Source organism: Bidens hawaiensis, unplaced genomic scaffold (genome assembly GCF_021521415.1).
Source record: "Bidens hawaiensis isolate Kalapana, Puna unplaced genomic scaffold, B.hawaiensis_p1.1 tig00011343_1, whole genome shotgun sequence".
Classification (NCBI taxonomy): Eukaryota; Viridiplantae; Streptophyta; class Magnoliopsida; order Asterales; family Asteraceae; genus Bidens; species Bidens hawaiensis.
Genome location: NW_027491883.1, coordinates 172,095 through 188,686, shown reverse-complemented (window position 1 = coordinate 188,686; position 16,592 = coordinate 172,095). Strand labels below are relative to the sequence as shown.

Here is a 16,592-nt window from a genome sequence, read left to right as displayed (position 1 = left end):
AGAGAAAGTTGTGATTATTATAAACCAATAGACCTTAAATAAAATACTAGAGAGTATAATATATTTTTTTAAAATGTGTAGTGTTATGTGTCTTTTCTTAATTCTGTTGTGTTAAATTAGGTTTCGGTAGGCCCAGACTATAAAAAGGTTATTGGGTTGTATAATTGGTTTAATTTTGAAAAGGGTTTAATAGGTTCTATATAGTTATTGGGCTAACTTTATATAGTAAACAAAAAAATAGTTTCATGTATAAAACGCACAAAAGAAAAAAAAAAGATAAATTTAGGGCCTAATAAAAATTTATTAGGGTTGTTTACGGTTTGATTTTATGTATTTAGATTAAACCGTTAATAAACAGCTTGGTTTTATAGTTTGGGCTTGTTTGGCTTTTATGCAACGATGTATATCAGTATATGTATAAATAAGATATGATATATCTAAGTAAAGTTTCCAAGACTCGAGAACTAGGCTCAGAGGTATACTTTAACGTCTAGGGCGTTAAAGTTGAGTTAGCAAGGGTTAACGAGCGGCATATCACTCCCTTAATAGGTTAAGGGATGTTACATGCAAGGTGAGGTAAAATGTTAACGGACTTCAAAATTCTCTACCCACATGCACACAATAATTTAAGAATCATATTCAATTTTACATTAAATAAATAGTGGTCCGGGGGGGGGGGGACAATTTCCTTAAGTTGAGGTGGAGTGAAATGCAGTAAAGTATGTGATGTTAGAGAGCGTGAATGTATACCTCATGACCTTAGAGCAACGAAGAAATGACGAACGAGTAGGAATTGGGATTGAAAACTATTTATTGGGCTTAAATCTTACACTTAAAATAAATAAATGCAAAGGCTGTATAGTTGTGTGTAGGGCTGTAAGCGGACCGAGCCGGACGAGATCTTGTCTGTGTTCGTCTGTTAAGTTTTTGTCGAACAAACAGACGGTTCACGAACACTCTACCGAACGAAATCTCGTGTCCGTCCATTAAGGAATTAAGTTTCTCTGTGTCCGTTCGTTATTATTGTAAATGGACGCTAAAAGACACTAATTGACAACCTAACACTAACGGACACTAATGGACAAACGAACACCAATGGACATTATGAACATTAATGGACAAACAAACATAAGCATATGAAAATACTTAACATAAACACTAATGAATATTACACCACATGATATTCAAATATACCTAACACTTAACATTGTAACCAAACACATAATCATATCAAAATAATGTTTTGGTTTTCTAAATCCACAATTTCTAGTGTTTCACGAGAAACAAGCTTCATATTCTTCATTCTTCAAGGAATTTCAACATACACAACCTATTAAACAGATGTTACCGGATGTTCACGAACATTATTGAACGACGGTGTCTTTGTCCGTGTTGGTCTGTTAACCTTACCAAACAAAATTTTTTTGTCTGTGTCCAGTTTGTTTATTAAATGGACGAACATAAACAAACCTTTCACCGGTCGGTCTGGCTCGCTTATAGCCTTAGACTTGTGCGATTGTGATTTGGGCTTAACCCATTTTTTATTTACTGTTAGGAAATTATGCTAAGCTTTTTTATAGAAAAGGTCTTGAAATTTAATTCATAGACTCCGACTCCGTAATACGTTAGACATCCCATATATTGATAATGTTACAACCCAAATAATCCAACTGGTTTCTACAATTTTATCTGTTACTTAAAAGACTACTATTGTCTTATATATTTTACTAGCTTTTGAACCTGTGTATTACACGAGATTTGTCAGAAAGGAATGAACAAAATTATAGGTAAAAAGAAGATAAAATATATAGTACAAACAACAAGAAGTTTAAAATCTCAAATTTACAAATTTGATTTTTTTATATACAACATTTGCAAAAATTGTTTTGACCAATTACCCGTGGGTAACTATGATAAATGAGATGAGATATTAGAGAATTAAAAAAGAAATTATAACCCATTTCTCAAAACTGTTTTGTCCCATTACTCATGGATATGTAGGATAAATAAGATGAGAAATTAGAGAATTAAAAATGAAATGATAACCCAATTGTCAGCCCATAACCAATGGATAGTTAGGATGAATGAGATGACAGATTAGAGAACTAGAAAAGAAATTATAACCCATTTGTCAATATGGTTTAGCTCCATAACCCATAGATATGTAGAATGAATGAGATGAGAGATTAGACCTAGAATGAATATGAGATTGCCACATTATCCTCATTATTTTCTTTTATTAGTATAGTTAGATTTCAGTTTGATAGTTTTCTTCAAAAACATGCATAATAAATAAATACTAGTAATCTAGTAATCGTACCCGCGCGTTGCCGCGGGCCGAGTCCGAGTTGTTGGCATGTTTTCTTTATTCCGAGTTGTTGGCGTGTTCTGTTTGTGTTGGACGTGTTCATACATGTTGCCACGGACGAAGTTGTTGCCATGTTTTGTTTGTGTTGTATATGTTCATGTGGTCATTCGTATTATGCAAAGCAGGCTTGGTCATTCGTATTATGCAAAACAGGCGTAGTCATTCGTAATAGTATTACAAAGCCACATATTGTTGGTAAATTAGAAGTTAAATATAGCAGGTTTACATACAAATTTAGGTTCAAAAATATGAAGTGATAATGTCATTATATGTGAGGTACCCTTTGTCCAAATTCTTGCATATCATCAGTAGACCAATATGATTCCACGTATTTTTCAAGAAAATGAGTCAAAACTCCAACATCTTGATTCAAAGTCAAAAACATTAGCACTTACAAAACCATAATAATCAAGTTAGAAAGTACCAAGCCAGTTGTCCACTACCAAAACCAAAATAAAAGCCAAAACATGTGTATTTAAAAACACAACAGCCCTTTTGGCATTTGGATGTTGACTCGAGGGCTAAGTGAACCATCCATGTCTAGTTTGCCTCTCAAGTAGTCGTGTGGATCATGGCTTCTGCTTTATCTTATGTCTAGACTCGGGGTTCGGCGTGATGGTGGGGTTTCACTCTTCGAGAACTTGGGCTCGGGCTAAGGCTCCTTAAGTCATTACAGGATGGAGTCTGGTCGCTAAACAGGACGTTGACTACGACTCTTTGACTCGTCATCCCCCTCTCACAGAATCACAGGAAAGGGAGGATACAATGTCTTACTGTACTAAATATTTTTCCTCTAGGAGAGAGAGACCTAAATAATTCAAATTTATAATTATTAAAACTTAATGAAACCGCATAAAAGGCATATATGAAACTAACATACATGGAGTGATACTTTCTCTTGGCAGGATGCGAGTACTCACGATTGTGGCACCATGATCTGCCATGGCGGGGAGGTGGGGACAGAGTGTAACGTGGTGAGCGGGAGCAGGTTGTATATCAAAAAAAAGTACACGATATACCAATATACCGCCTAGCAAAGCTTCTGGCCATCTTCGCAAGCTGAATTATTGAAAGTCTTTTTTCATGTTATCTGTTAATATGTAAATGATTGTCCATATAAAACTCTCCTCAAAGGAGACTGGAATAATCAAGCAACGGGTTATATACTATATACTATATACTATATACTTCCTTGATTACGTGATCTAAAACTACAAATGCACCATTTAAAACTACAACTTCAAATTTCAAAAGGCTATGACTTTTTAGGTCAAAGCTGCAACTTTACAGTAAACACATTCACAAAGTTAACAATAAGCATCTAGACATATGGACCAATTCGTTTTGACTTTAAAAAGCTAGTTTGACCCATCGGCGTAAGCAAAAATTGAAGCAGCTTACCTGTGACTTTCAGTATGATTACATTTGGGAAGTCGAACCGCCTCTTGTTTCTTAATGTGGCTGAAAATGCCTAAAAAAATAAATAAACAGAGAAACATAAATTTATTCAAACGAACCAAATGAGACTGCATTTATATGGCATCAAGTAAATTCTCGAAATAATTTGTGGCTAAACATGCAAAAAAAAAAATCATAATAAACAACTTATTTGCAAACACAAATTGAATTTGCTAACGAAACATATCCAACGGTCACCTTCTGCTAACCGTCAACAGTCATGTAACATGTTCCTCAGCTTGCCTTAAGCATCACATTCAAAAACAGTTCCAGCATCACATTCAAAAACAGTTCCAACATTTATTCATCAGAAAAATAAACTTACTCTGCTAGCGAGAACAGATCATGCTGCTCTGTTACCGAATGCTTAAATCTAGTAGCATGCTCTTCCCATCTGCGTTATCCCCAATTCATAAATGTTAGAAAATTGTTAAAAATTCACTAAGAAAACCTCATTCATACGAAATAAGTCGATTGGCACCGATTCAGAAACCGAAATCGTATGAATTATCTAGCAAATAAAAAAGTAACTTCAATAATTACTTGATCCAAGGAGATGTAGCAGAAGGCTGAACAAACCTGCAGCGGATGCAAACAAAAAATGCCAAAAATAGTAAACAAAAAGATTTGAACAAAGATTGAAAAAATATATGGCACAACGAAGTATGAAACTTAAGATTGAAACCTCGATTAAGCTCAGAAGCGTCTGATTAGGGGAGATTCACTGATTTCGAACAATAGTAGACCGATTTGCTTTTTAAATATATATATATATATATATATATATATATATAATGGATATACATCGAGATTTGATGGCAAATTCTTTACCTGAATATCATAGTTGATGAATCACCGTCAAAGCCCCAAAATCACAATAACCTAAAACCCCATATAAAATAAGAAATCAACCATCGTTTTGATTCAGCTAACAAAAGAAGAGAATTAAACATCGAAGACAACGATTAGATATTACCGAAGGAAAAACGAAGGCCTCTTGCTCGGAACTCGTTGACGGAGTTGGAGATCGATGATTAGACGCTGCCAGTTGCCACCGTCTTCCTCGTGGTGATTAGACATCTCAGCGACAGGGAATTGCCAATGATTGGCGCCCCCACGTTCATCGGCAAGGCTACGATGACTAACTCCGTCATACTCTCACTCTTCAAACCTTCTCTGTCTACCCTTTTTTCTCTCTCTATACATGGTGTGAAGAACCAAAAGTGAGCAACTGAGTAGTGGCACACGTGAATAGATTGTGGGTTACAAAGTATGCTTTAAGAGATTGTAAAACCTGCTTTACGGAATATACATTTAGCTACAGTTGTCACATACTCACAAACCAACGACGCCTTTTAAATATATATATAATGGGTTGTCGTCAGTTGAGTCATAGTTCCAATATATAGCATTTATCAAACACTGGTTACAGTCTTACTCTGATTTATTAATAACTAGTATTGGACCCCCCGCGTTGCGGGGTGAGTGTTAAGAAAATTAACCTATCTATAAACACACGAACACTCTTAACAGTTCACTCTATTAACACACAAAAACTTGCACACCAAATTATTAGTATGAAGAAAATAAGTCAACAGATTATTTGATGAACTTGGCTTTCACATAAATGTCAATAGGATCGTCAATAGGCTCGAGATAAGCAACAATCTGAAACTATTGTCCAAACAGAATAAGCTGCATGACATACTCCAACTGCAAAATACTTTGGCAGCTCAGTATTTGCTGATGTAGACGCCAATGGAAGTGTACCTGTGATGAGTATAAAATGCTCTGAAGTATATAACTTTGTTTTTCACGTTGTTTTGGATATTGATTGGCTTGCAACATTTATTACAAAAACTTTAGTAGCACACATGTGATAAAGAGGAAGACATTCATAAATATAAGTGCATACTTACCTGCATTGTTCAAATTGTTGCAGCTGTCTTTACTCTTTACATTGGGTCAAACCTTTAAGCCAGGTCATTTCCTCTGCCCCTCTTCTTACACCCTTTTTGCCATTCACAAAGTAAAACATAAAACCCTCTATAGTGTAATAATTGATTATTTAATTATTAAAAAATATACATGTCCACTTCTTTTAGAGATACAGTGATACAATCTATTATTAAGACACTTTAAAACATATGATTTAAAAGAATTCCTAATCACTTATAATAAGGGAGTAAAAACAAAAGGCATAACACATACTTTATAAGACTATGCTAAATCAACCAAGTAAACAAATATTAAACAAAGACAAACCTATAGAATAGGTCCTCCAATCAAGTTAGAAAAAGACAATTGAGCTATCTATTTACTTTGATACACAAAAACAAATGAGCAGCAGGTACAGAAGGATATAACAAAATAGCCATGTGCTTAAAAACATCAAGACATAACAACAACAAATACTAAACCAAAGAAAACTTTTATGCACAACTATCAGTTTCAAATCTAATACCTGCGTGGTTAACTACAAACCACGTCACGTTCTATGCGTGTAAGTTGTATGTACAAATCATATAAGCATAACAACTTCAACAAACCTATCATGTTCATAGAAAAAGTAGGTGTAGCAAATCATGCAGTCACAAATAAAACAAATACGTAATAAAGAATCATGTTGAAGCAAATAGTTAGCCAACAATCAGTTTCACTAACAAAGAATCATACAAACTACTGCATAATCCAAGTGTCAACTACAAATTAAAGAACTAAAGTTATGAAATACATTATCGTTTACAATATTTCACTTTAGTAAATCAAAAACATAGAAAAATAATCCATTACCTAAGCTCAAAATAGCAACAACCGTCCTAGTATACCAAACACTTCAGCCTGCAAAAACAAAAGATGAAACAGGCATTAAGTATCAATTTCAAACATAAACAACCAATCACTTGCCAAAGCATTTTAAGAAGTAGAATGACAAATAGGCTCAGATACATAGCCTTTATCATCCAAAAATGTTAGGGTTAAATACTTTTTGAAAATATAATTGAGACATTAGCCTCCAACTCTGAAGCTTTAAGAAAAATTTAACTTCAAGTAATAAAAACCCCAATTTCGCAAAAGCTAACCCTGATTTCTCAAAAACAGGAATTAATTGAAGAGTATCAAAGAAGAAAACAAACCTTATGAAAAATTAGGTTAACAACCTGATGAATGTCTCGATTGACAGCGATTTAAGAAGAACTATCAAAATTATCAATGACAACCGTCTTTTAACCGCAACAGCCGAAATCAGAACGGCAAGCGGACTACTGCCACCGCCGCCTAGGGTTTCAAAAAGGAACCCGGAAACAGTAGATCAGACGGAAAATAGACGATGATAGCTGTAGAAACGTGAAATGAATCTGACCTGACCCATGACGATGTTTCCACGGACTTCGAGATGAACGAACCACGACTTGCTTGCTTCTGCTCCAACCGCTGCTGTGATCTGCTGTGACTTTTGGGGGTGTGGAGGTGACCGCTAAGAAATCCAGAGGATCTCTTGTTCACAGACACAAAAATATGGTGGTGGCTCTTATTGAGCTATTTGCCAACCCTTGATAAGGAGGTGGAGACCTCCTTATATAGGGAGCCTCATGGCCACCATCATGGTACCCTAATGGGCCTAGCCCAGTTAGGGTTACCTCCACAAAACCCCCTCAGCCCAATAACAAATGTATTAGCCCATATAATAAAATAAGCCCAAAACATAATAAATTAGGGTTCTTAGTACCATACCCCGACAAGCCCCCCAAGTCCAGTGTTGCTCCTAGGCGTGCAAGCGTTTAGGTGGAGCACTGGACTTTATAAGGTGTGCTAGATCATGAGGCGGTTTCTTCCCTTTCCTTCGGCCTTGTCTTTGAGTTTTGGGAGGTTTTCTCCATGATGGTGACATGTTGTGATCCTTATGATGATGATGGTGCACTAGTATGAATAAGATATAGCACGCATCATAATAATAGTGGCGCGGGGCCTGATAATAAAGCTTGCGCGCGAGGCGACTTATGAGCTATAATAATAACAAAAGCCTGCGCGCGAAGCGACTTACGAGCTGAGAATAATAAAAGCCTGCGCGCGAGGCGACTTACGAGCTGAGTAATAAAGCTGGCGCGTGCGGCGACGTACGAGCTAAGAATAATAAAGCTGGCGCGCGCGGCGACTTACGAGCTGAAGAATAATGAAGCTTGCGCGCGAGGCGGCTTACGAGCTGTAAAATAATAAAGCTTGGCGCGTGAGGCGACTTACGAGCTGTAGAATAATAAAGCTGGCGCGTGAGGCGACTTACGAGCTTGTAGAATAATGAGAGCCTGCGCGCATGGCGACTTACGAGCTGTAATAATAAAGAAGCTGGCGCTCGAGGCGACTTACGAGCTTGTAGAATAATGAAGCTGGCGCGCAAGGCGACTTACGAGCTTGTAGAATAATGAAGCTGGCGCGCAAGGCGGCTTACGAGCTGTAAAATAATAAAGCTGGCGCGTGAGGCGGCTTACGAGCTTGTAGAATAATGAGAGCCTGCGCGTATTGCGACTTACGAGCTGTAATAATAAAGAAGCTGGCGCACGAGGCGACTTACGGGCTTGTAGAATAATGAAGCTGGCGCGCAAGGCGACTTACGAGCTTGTAGAATAATTAAGCTGGCGCGCAAGGCGGCTTACGAGCTTGTAGAATAATTAAGCTGGCGCGCAAGGCGGCTTACGAGCTGTAATATAATGATAATGACTGGCCAAGGGCCTCTTCTGCGCAGGATGACTATCCCGGCTTGTCTTCAAAATAATAATGGAGGCACAAACGGCCAGATAATAATAATGATGTCACAGGTGCTTGCGCGGCTCGTGGCCGAACCTTTTAGTATGGCGCGTAGCCATATGGGTTTATGAGTATTCCACCCTTGGCGCGAGGCCTGTGGGTCTATGAGCATTCCACCCTTGGCGCGAGGCCTGTGGGTCTATGAGCATTCCACCCTTGGCGCGAGGCCTGTGGGTCTATGAGCATTCCACCCTTGGCGCGAGGCCTGTGGGTCTATGAGCATTCCACCCTTGGCGCGAGGCCTGTGGGTCTATGAGCATTCCACCCTTGGCGCGAGGCCTGTGGGTCTATGAGCATTCCACCCTTGGCGCGAGGCCTGTGGGTCTATGAGCATTCCACCCTTGGCGCGAGGCCTGTGGGTCTATGAGCATTCCACCCTTGGCGCGAGGCCTGTGGGTCTATGAGCATTCCACCCTTGGCGCGAGGCCTGTGGGTTTAAGAGGATTCCCAACTTTTAAGTTTGAGCTAAGGCTCATATTTTTGGGCTAAGGCCCTGACGTTTTAGAGTTAAGACTCGTCAACGCGTTTGAGCTTGAAGCTCGCGCATGTATGTTTTACTTCGTTTTATTTTTAGTTTGATGTCAATATAATATTGTCATATTGCTCAAATTAATAAAAGGAAGTGTGAAACATGTATGCAAAAACATGTATGCGGTGGCGCGAATGCAAACCGCTGTGGCGAAGAGTGATCGCCGGGAGCGCGCATGCGGAATCCGAAGTTGATCCGCGGTGGCGCGCATGATCTAGAGATTTTGAATGCGTGAGCATCTGTGATGTGTGAGCATGCGTGATGCGTGAGCATGCTTGATGTTTGAGCATGCTTGATGCTTGAGCATGCTTAATGTCTGAGCATGCTTGATGTTTGAGCATGCTTGATGCTTGAGCCATGCTTGAGCAAGTGCTATGCGCCATGAGCATAGGTTTTGGCTGTGTCTTCATGACATCTTGATTTTAAGCCTTGGTCTGTATCTTGTGGGTTGACTTTTCGCGCGCTCGGTGCCTGCGCGCATGTTTGAGCGTGCTTGATGTTTGAGCATCGATGCGTGAGCATGCTTGATGCTTGAGCATCGATGCGTGAGCATACTTGATGTTTGAGCATGCTTGATGTTTGAGCATGCTTGATGCTTGAGCATGCTTGATGCTTGAGCATGCTTGATGCGTGAGCATGCTTGTCGCGCGCTCGGTGCCTGCGCGCATGCTTGAGCATGCTTGATGTTTGAGCATCGATGCGTGAGCATGCCTGATGCTTGAGCATCGATGCGTGAGCATACTTGATGTTTGAGCATGCTTGATGCTTGAGCATGCTTGATGCTTGAGCATGCTTGATGCTTGAGCATGCTTGATGTTTGAGCATCGATGCGTGAGCATGCTTGATGTTTGAGCATGCTTGATGCTTGAGCATGCTTGGTGTTTGAGCATGCTTGATGCTTGAGCATGCTTGATGCTTGAGCATGCTTGATGCGTGAGCATGCTTGTCGCGCGCTCGGTGCTTGCGCGCATGTTTGAGCATGCTTGATGTTTGAGCATCGATGCGTGAGCATGCCTGATGCTTGAGCATCGATGCGTGAGCATACTTGATGTTTGAGCATGCTTGATGCTTGAGCATGCTTGATGCTTGAGCATGCTTGATGCTTGAGCATGCTTGATGTTTGAGCATGCTTGATGTTTGAGCATCGATGCGTGAGCATGCTTGATGTTTGAGCATGCTTGATGCTTGGGCATGTTTGGTGTTTGAGCATGCTTGATGCTTGAGCATGCTTGATGCGTGAGCATGCTTGTCGCGCGCTCGGTGCCTGCGCGCATGTTTGAGCCTGCTTGATGCTTGAGCATGCTTGATGCGTGAGCATGCTTGTCGCGCGCTCGGTGCCTGCGCGCATGTTTGAGCATGCTTGATGCGTGAGCATGTTTGATGCGTGAGCATGCTTGTCGCGCGCTCGGTGCCTGCGCGCATGTTTGAGCATGCTTGATGCGTGAGCATCGATGCGTGAGCATCGATGCGTGAGCATACTTAGATGTTTGAGCATGCTTGATGTTTGAGCATGCTTGATGCGTGAGCGAACCCAGATCTGATTCAGCACAGATATGAGGGTTTTACCCAAAATATCGGGTATTTCTTCCTGTGCATTTCCAGATCATTGTTCAGATCCGATAGTATTTTCTTCTTGTGTTTTTCTTCCAACAGATCTGATAGTATTTCCAGATCTGGAAATATTTTTTAGATCTACGCAAGAATATATCTGAGAGAAGAAATCGTAGATCTGAGATATCGATGAACAGATCTGGAATATTGATGAACAGATCTGAGATATTGATGAACAGATCTGGAATATTGATGAACAGATCTGGAATATTGATCCGTATATCTGAGATCTTGATGAACAGATCTGTAGATCTTGATGAACAGATCCGTAGATCTGATGAACAGATCCGTAGATCTGAGATGCTGATGGACAGATCGGAGGGCCGAAACGAGAAGCGAAGTGTGGATCATTTCCGTCCCACGGATGGCGCCAATGAAGAAACGTGGATCGACTCACTGGTAGACAATCTACTTTCCTCGGGTGTGATTATACTATTTCACCGATGGTTCTCTGGGATCTGTGTTCTTCCACCTACAAAATGAACAGCACCGTAAACTTACCCCTCAGAAAGGGACAGAGGGGTCCTCTTTGGGGTAACCCTCCGGTGTGAGAATAAGAGTTTGTAGGAGAAGATAATAATATGAGAGTAAGGAAAATGGAGTGTATTGCTTAATATAGCTGAATACTCTGTAATTGGATGTAATTGGATGTCCCTCCTTGTGGAGTTGATGTGGTATTTATAGTGCTAGGGTTTCCAATGATTGGGCTCAGACCCAATTAGGGCTTTGTTGGCCTCCTCCAACTGCTTTGCGCCACGTGTCCTCTGGGACACCTGGTGCTTTTTCACTGGTTATAATCACGTGGTAGCACATGGGTTTTGCTGAGTTGTCCACCTTTTATTGGCAGCTGTCAACATCAGCATATTCTTATTCCTTAAAAAGATACCTTCTGGAAGGTTGTCTGACGTGCACAATCAAGGTTGCCCTAATCCTGATTTGGATAAGGACGAGGTTGATTATGTGCATGTGTGATACGCGCCTATCCTGAGGATGCGCGAGGTCTTCTCTTTATTCTCACGCGCAGATGTTTCATGCGCAGATGTGATATGCACAAGCATGTGATATGCGCCACGCGCGGATGCGCCTGTGATATGCGTGAGCATATGTGATGCGTGAGCATATGTGATGCGTGAGCATATGTGATGCCTGAGCATGTGATGCCTGAGCATGTGATGCATGAGCATATGTGATATGCGTGAGCATATGTGATATGCGTGAGCATATGTGATATGCGCCATGCGCATAGGTTTTGGCTTTGTGCCTTCATAATGTCTTGATTTCAAGCCTCTTGTCTATATCTTGTGGGTTGACCCGCCTCGCTCGGTGTTGAGGCGGGTACATACCTCTTCAAGCCCCCCCAGTCTAATGTGTGTCTTGTCTCGCGCGAGCGAGGTAAGATAGATATTAGACTTAATAGTTTGCTCTTTTAATAGGGTTTTGTCTTTTTCTTCTTATTACTCGTCGTTGCGCGAAATTCTATCCTTTTGGTTGAAACGAATCGTCTATGTACGTGGTTGGTTGTTGCTGACATGCGTCAGTGATGGAGACGTGTCAGACTTTTCGTGTTCTCGAGGTGCTACAGTTGCCTTTCATGTCCCCTCATATAGTGTCAGGAACACGTGTCGCGCTCGCGTTGGTCCATACCTGCGAGTGGTGGCGCGTGAACTCTGGCAGCAGCTGTATCGTTTCTTTTCGTGTCCCCTCACACAGTGTCAGGGACACGTGTCGCGCTCGCCTTGGCTTACACATGCGAGTGGGGGCGCGTGAAGTCCGATCAGTACCAAAATTTCTCTCTCCTGGGCCTATAAAAGCAAGCCCTTGAGAGTTTTTATTCTTCATCTTCCTTGTTGTTTATTCAAAGCTTTTCTTTCTTTCATTCTATTCCGATTACCTGTCTTCTGCTTCCAGATCTCTGTTCTTCAGAAGCATCCTTTGTCCGATTTTATAGTTGTATGTCTGATAGCTCAGACAACACAACCTCCCCTATCCATCGCCGTGTGAAATCGTTAGTGATGTCTACGTTGAAGAAGACCGGCAAGGGGAAGAGGGCTGCTGAGGCCTCATCGGAGGAGGTAGGGAGGACTAAGGCAGTGAATGAATCTGACCTGACCCATGACGATGTTTCCACGGACTTCGAGATGAACGAACCACGACTTGCTTGCTTCTGCTCCAACCGCTGCTGTGATCTGCTGTGACTTTTGGGGGTGTGGAGGTGACCGCTAAGAAATCCAGAGGATCTCTTGTTCACAGACACAAAAATATGGTGGTGGCTCTTATTGAGCTATTTGCCAACCCTTGATAAGGAGGTGGAGACCTCCTTATATAGGGAGCCTCATGGCCACCATCATGGTACCCTAATGGGCCTAGCCCAGTTAGGGTTACCTCCACAAAACCCCCTCAGCCCAATAACAAATGTATTAGCCCATATAATAAAATAAGCCCAAAACATAATAAATTAGGGTTCTTAGTACCATACCCCGACAATAGCCAAGCAAGATAACAGTGGTGGTAAGAGGTGCAAGATGACGGTACGGTCGACAGATACAGTTGTAACCCGGCATCAGTAGAATCGAAATCGATTCGACCGTCACCTAGGGTTTGTAAGTTGAAACTGAACGAACAATTGTAGAACCTGTGAAGGGTAGAGAGAGTAGTCAGTGAAACTGTCGCCTACGACACCTGGTAAACAAAACTGAAGGTAAGAAACTTACAAACAAATATGCATAATGTACAACCAACTAAGCAAACCGACCTTTACAATGTTGTGGCCAGTTAAGGCAATCTCTTTCATTCTAGTCAGGTTACTTTTAAGTTCATTGTGGCCAATTTTATTTTATTTTTACTTTATTTTTTTTTTAAAACCCTTCATTTAGTTGAAACGGCTCTCAAGGGGATATCATGGTGATTAAATGATGTGTCCAACAAGCAAAACGTTGAGGTTCAAATAATAAATGTTGCATGTTGTTGTGTATTTAATCTATTAATACTAGGAATTGCTATTTTAAAAAACGGAAGGAAAAGGGTTGTATGAAGCCGGTTTGTTTATGGCATATAAATTTGAGGCAATTGTTTAGCGTCTTTAACTTTAGAACTTCTTAATTTGCTCTCTCATATGTGTTTAGTTAACTTTTTGGCTTCGTAATCGTAAATTATAAATGTGTTTTAACTAGGTCTAGGGGCCTTTAAATTGTTGAGTCGCCTCTTATTCTAGATCCCAGTCAAGACTATATTTCGTTTAAACCTCAGTTGCCATGATATAACCCATTTTAGGAAAAGCTACCTAGTGGATTTATGGTGTTAACGAACATTATTGATCAATATCAATCAAAATTTATTTATTCTTCAAATGGATAATAAAATGTAGGTTTTGTAGGTTATGATTTGGTGGGTATTTATGGTAGGTAGACCTAGTGTCACTGTGTCAGTGTTGCTTAGGGTTGTAAATGAGCCGGGTTGAGTCGAGTCAGAGTGTGCTCGAGCTCGAACTTAATCGAGCTGGCTTGAGTTCGACTCGTTTAAAGCTCGAGCTCGTCGAGCCGGGCTCCTTTAATTTTTTGGTTTTTTATCTGTTAATTTTTTTTATTTTGTATTTCACAAATTTTGATATATAAAAGACAAAAATTATAATTTTAACATACGTATTATATAAAATTTATAAAGTAGAAAATTTATAACTTTATATGTTTTATTTTAGTTATTCCTTTATAAAATATTATATATCAAGTGGCATAATATAGGTATAATTTTTATTAATTTATTTCTTGGTATGCTATTATTACATATAGATATTAAAATTTAGGGTTTAATCTAAACGAGCCGAGCTAACGAGTCGAGCTAAGACCGAGCCACGAGCCGAGCTGACACTCACTCGAGCTCGGCTAATTTAAAAATCGAGCCGAGCTCATTTATAATCGAGCTTTTTCGAGCCAAGCTTTTTTCGAGCAAGCTTCAAGCGAGCCGCTGGCTTTTTGGACAACCCTAGTGTTGCTAGGAGACAATGGCCATGGTGGTCATTAATGGAGGTGTGAGTTGTAGGGCTGTTCAAAAAGCTCACGGCTCGAAGCTCGCTAGAAACTCGCTCGAAAAAAGCTCGGAGAAAGCGGCTCGATTGTAAACGAGCCGAGCCTAGCTCGACTAAATTTCTAAACGAGCCGAGCCTGAGCTAGCCCTGACTCGACTCGAGCTCGCTCGATTGGCTCGAACTATTTTATTTTAATTTAGTATATATATATATATATATATGCATATAATTTATCTAGTCTAAAATCCAAATATATAACATATGGCCCATCTAGCCCAATACAATTATAAATCCAAAATGACCAGCCGCTCAAAACATCTATTACCATTTACCAGTTACAATTATCTAACCCTAATCTCACTCTCACCACTACCAGCCGCTCAGAAAGTCCAACAACACATGATTTAGGGTTCCAGCCGTCTATCATCGCTACCGCATGAAAGAAGACATATTCTAGTATTCATTCTCTCAAGCTCACTATTGATGCCTGATTCTATGTAAATGTTATGTTAATCTTGTTGAAAAGTTTGATTCTCCTCATGTTATGTTAATCTTGTATCCGTTTGTAGCTTATAAACGTTTAATTATCTTTCATAGTTCATGTACTCCAACATCTTGTCTTTAATTGTGTTATCAGATATTCAGATTCATGTTTTACAAATGAAAACTCTAATTTATATTTGTGTCTTTATTTGTATTATAATTTATATAAATTCGAGCCAAATCGAGCCGAGCCGACTCGATTTAAAACCGAGTCGAGCTTGAGCTCACATTTTTAGCTCGATTAAGATTCGAGCTCGAGCTAGCTCGAATAATTATCGAGCTCGAGCTGGCCTTGGCTCGGGCTCGGCTCGACTCGACTCGTAAACAGGCCTAGTGAGTTGTGAGGATGGGTGGCACCAAGTTACCAACACCCATTATGTGGGTTTGCAATTTATCACTATTTATATAATTTAACTAAAAAAACAATTTTTTATACTTTATTTATAAAAACCTCACACATCTTATTCTTTATATTTATCTCTATCTTACTTAGAAACAATTATTATGTTTTTCTTTTTTTTCGTTTTTCTATACTCATTATATAGATTGATAAATAATCACCCTCTAAATATAGAAGGTTACTCTTCTTTTTTATCAATTTTTCTTTATTACGGAAATTTTCAACGAACCTCCAATGTTAATGCTCTTTTAAATGACTGATAGCTTATGTATACACACACTCATGATATATATTAATCAATATAAATTGATTTGTAAACTTTGTCAATAAATGAATAGATTCGAGTCACTTATTTTACACAAGTTAAATAAGTTACTTTTATTGAACGCTGCCAACAACTATCACATGTCGATCGTCATTACCCTAGCCATCATAACAATAATTGCCGTTGCGCACCACCGATTTCGCCCACCATCACCTTTAGACCATCATATAAACAAATATAGCGTGTGAACCGATTTTGATATGTCTTTTTGAGTAAAATGCGGGTTTCGTCCATGTGGATTGTCCAAATCTACAATTTTAGTCTAGTAGTTTCAAATTTGTGATTTTTGTCCATTGCAATTAAACCTGATTCCACTAACCCCGTTAAGTCTGTTCGTTAAACCCATCAGTGTACTCCTCACATGAGGGGCGGTTTTGTCATTTTTATCCCCAAATAAACCTTAGACCTAATTCGCATGCCCCTTCACGTGATGGCTGGGGTGTATTTGAAAAAAAAAGGACAAAACTGCACCTCATGTGAGAGGGGTACGATGTTGGGTTTAACAACCAAACTTAACGGATTTGAAACTATTTG

General features: G+C 39.8%; 2 long non-coding RNA genes across 5 annotated transcripts; one reads left to right on the top strand and one right to left on the bottom strand.

Annotated features, from left to right (window-relative positions):
- Nucleotides 1–2,374: 2,374 nt before the first annotated feature.
- On the top strand, nucleotides 2,375–3,338 carry LOC143537763 (uncharacterized). Its single transcript, XR_013136123.1, has 2 exons — nucleotides 2,375–2,498; nucleotides 3,282–3,338. It is a non-coding gene; the product is annotated as an uncharacterized LOC143537763 (long non-coding RNA).
- Nucleotides 2,492–4,577, bottom strand: LOC143537761 (uncharacterized). Of its 4 annotated transcripts, XR_013136120.1 has the most exons (5): nucleotides 4,512–4,577; nucleotides 4,370–4,405; nucleotides 4,152–4,220; nucleotides 3,249–3,839; nucleotides 2,492–3,176 (listed from the first exon to the last, which is right to left on the bottom strand). It is a non-coding gene; the product is annotated as an uncharacterized LOC143537761 (long non-coding RNA). The 4 variants fall into 4 exon arrangements; XR_013136122.1 differs by lacking the exon at nucleotides 4,370–4,405 and having other exon boundaries at nucleotides 4,512–4,554; XR_013136121.1 differs by lacking the exons at nucleotides 4,370–4,405; nucleotides 4,512–4,577 and having other exon boundaries at nucleotides 3,249–3,458; nucleotides 3,770–3,839; nucleotides 4,152–4,362.
- Nucleotides 4,578–16,592: the final 12,015 nt, after the last annotated feature.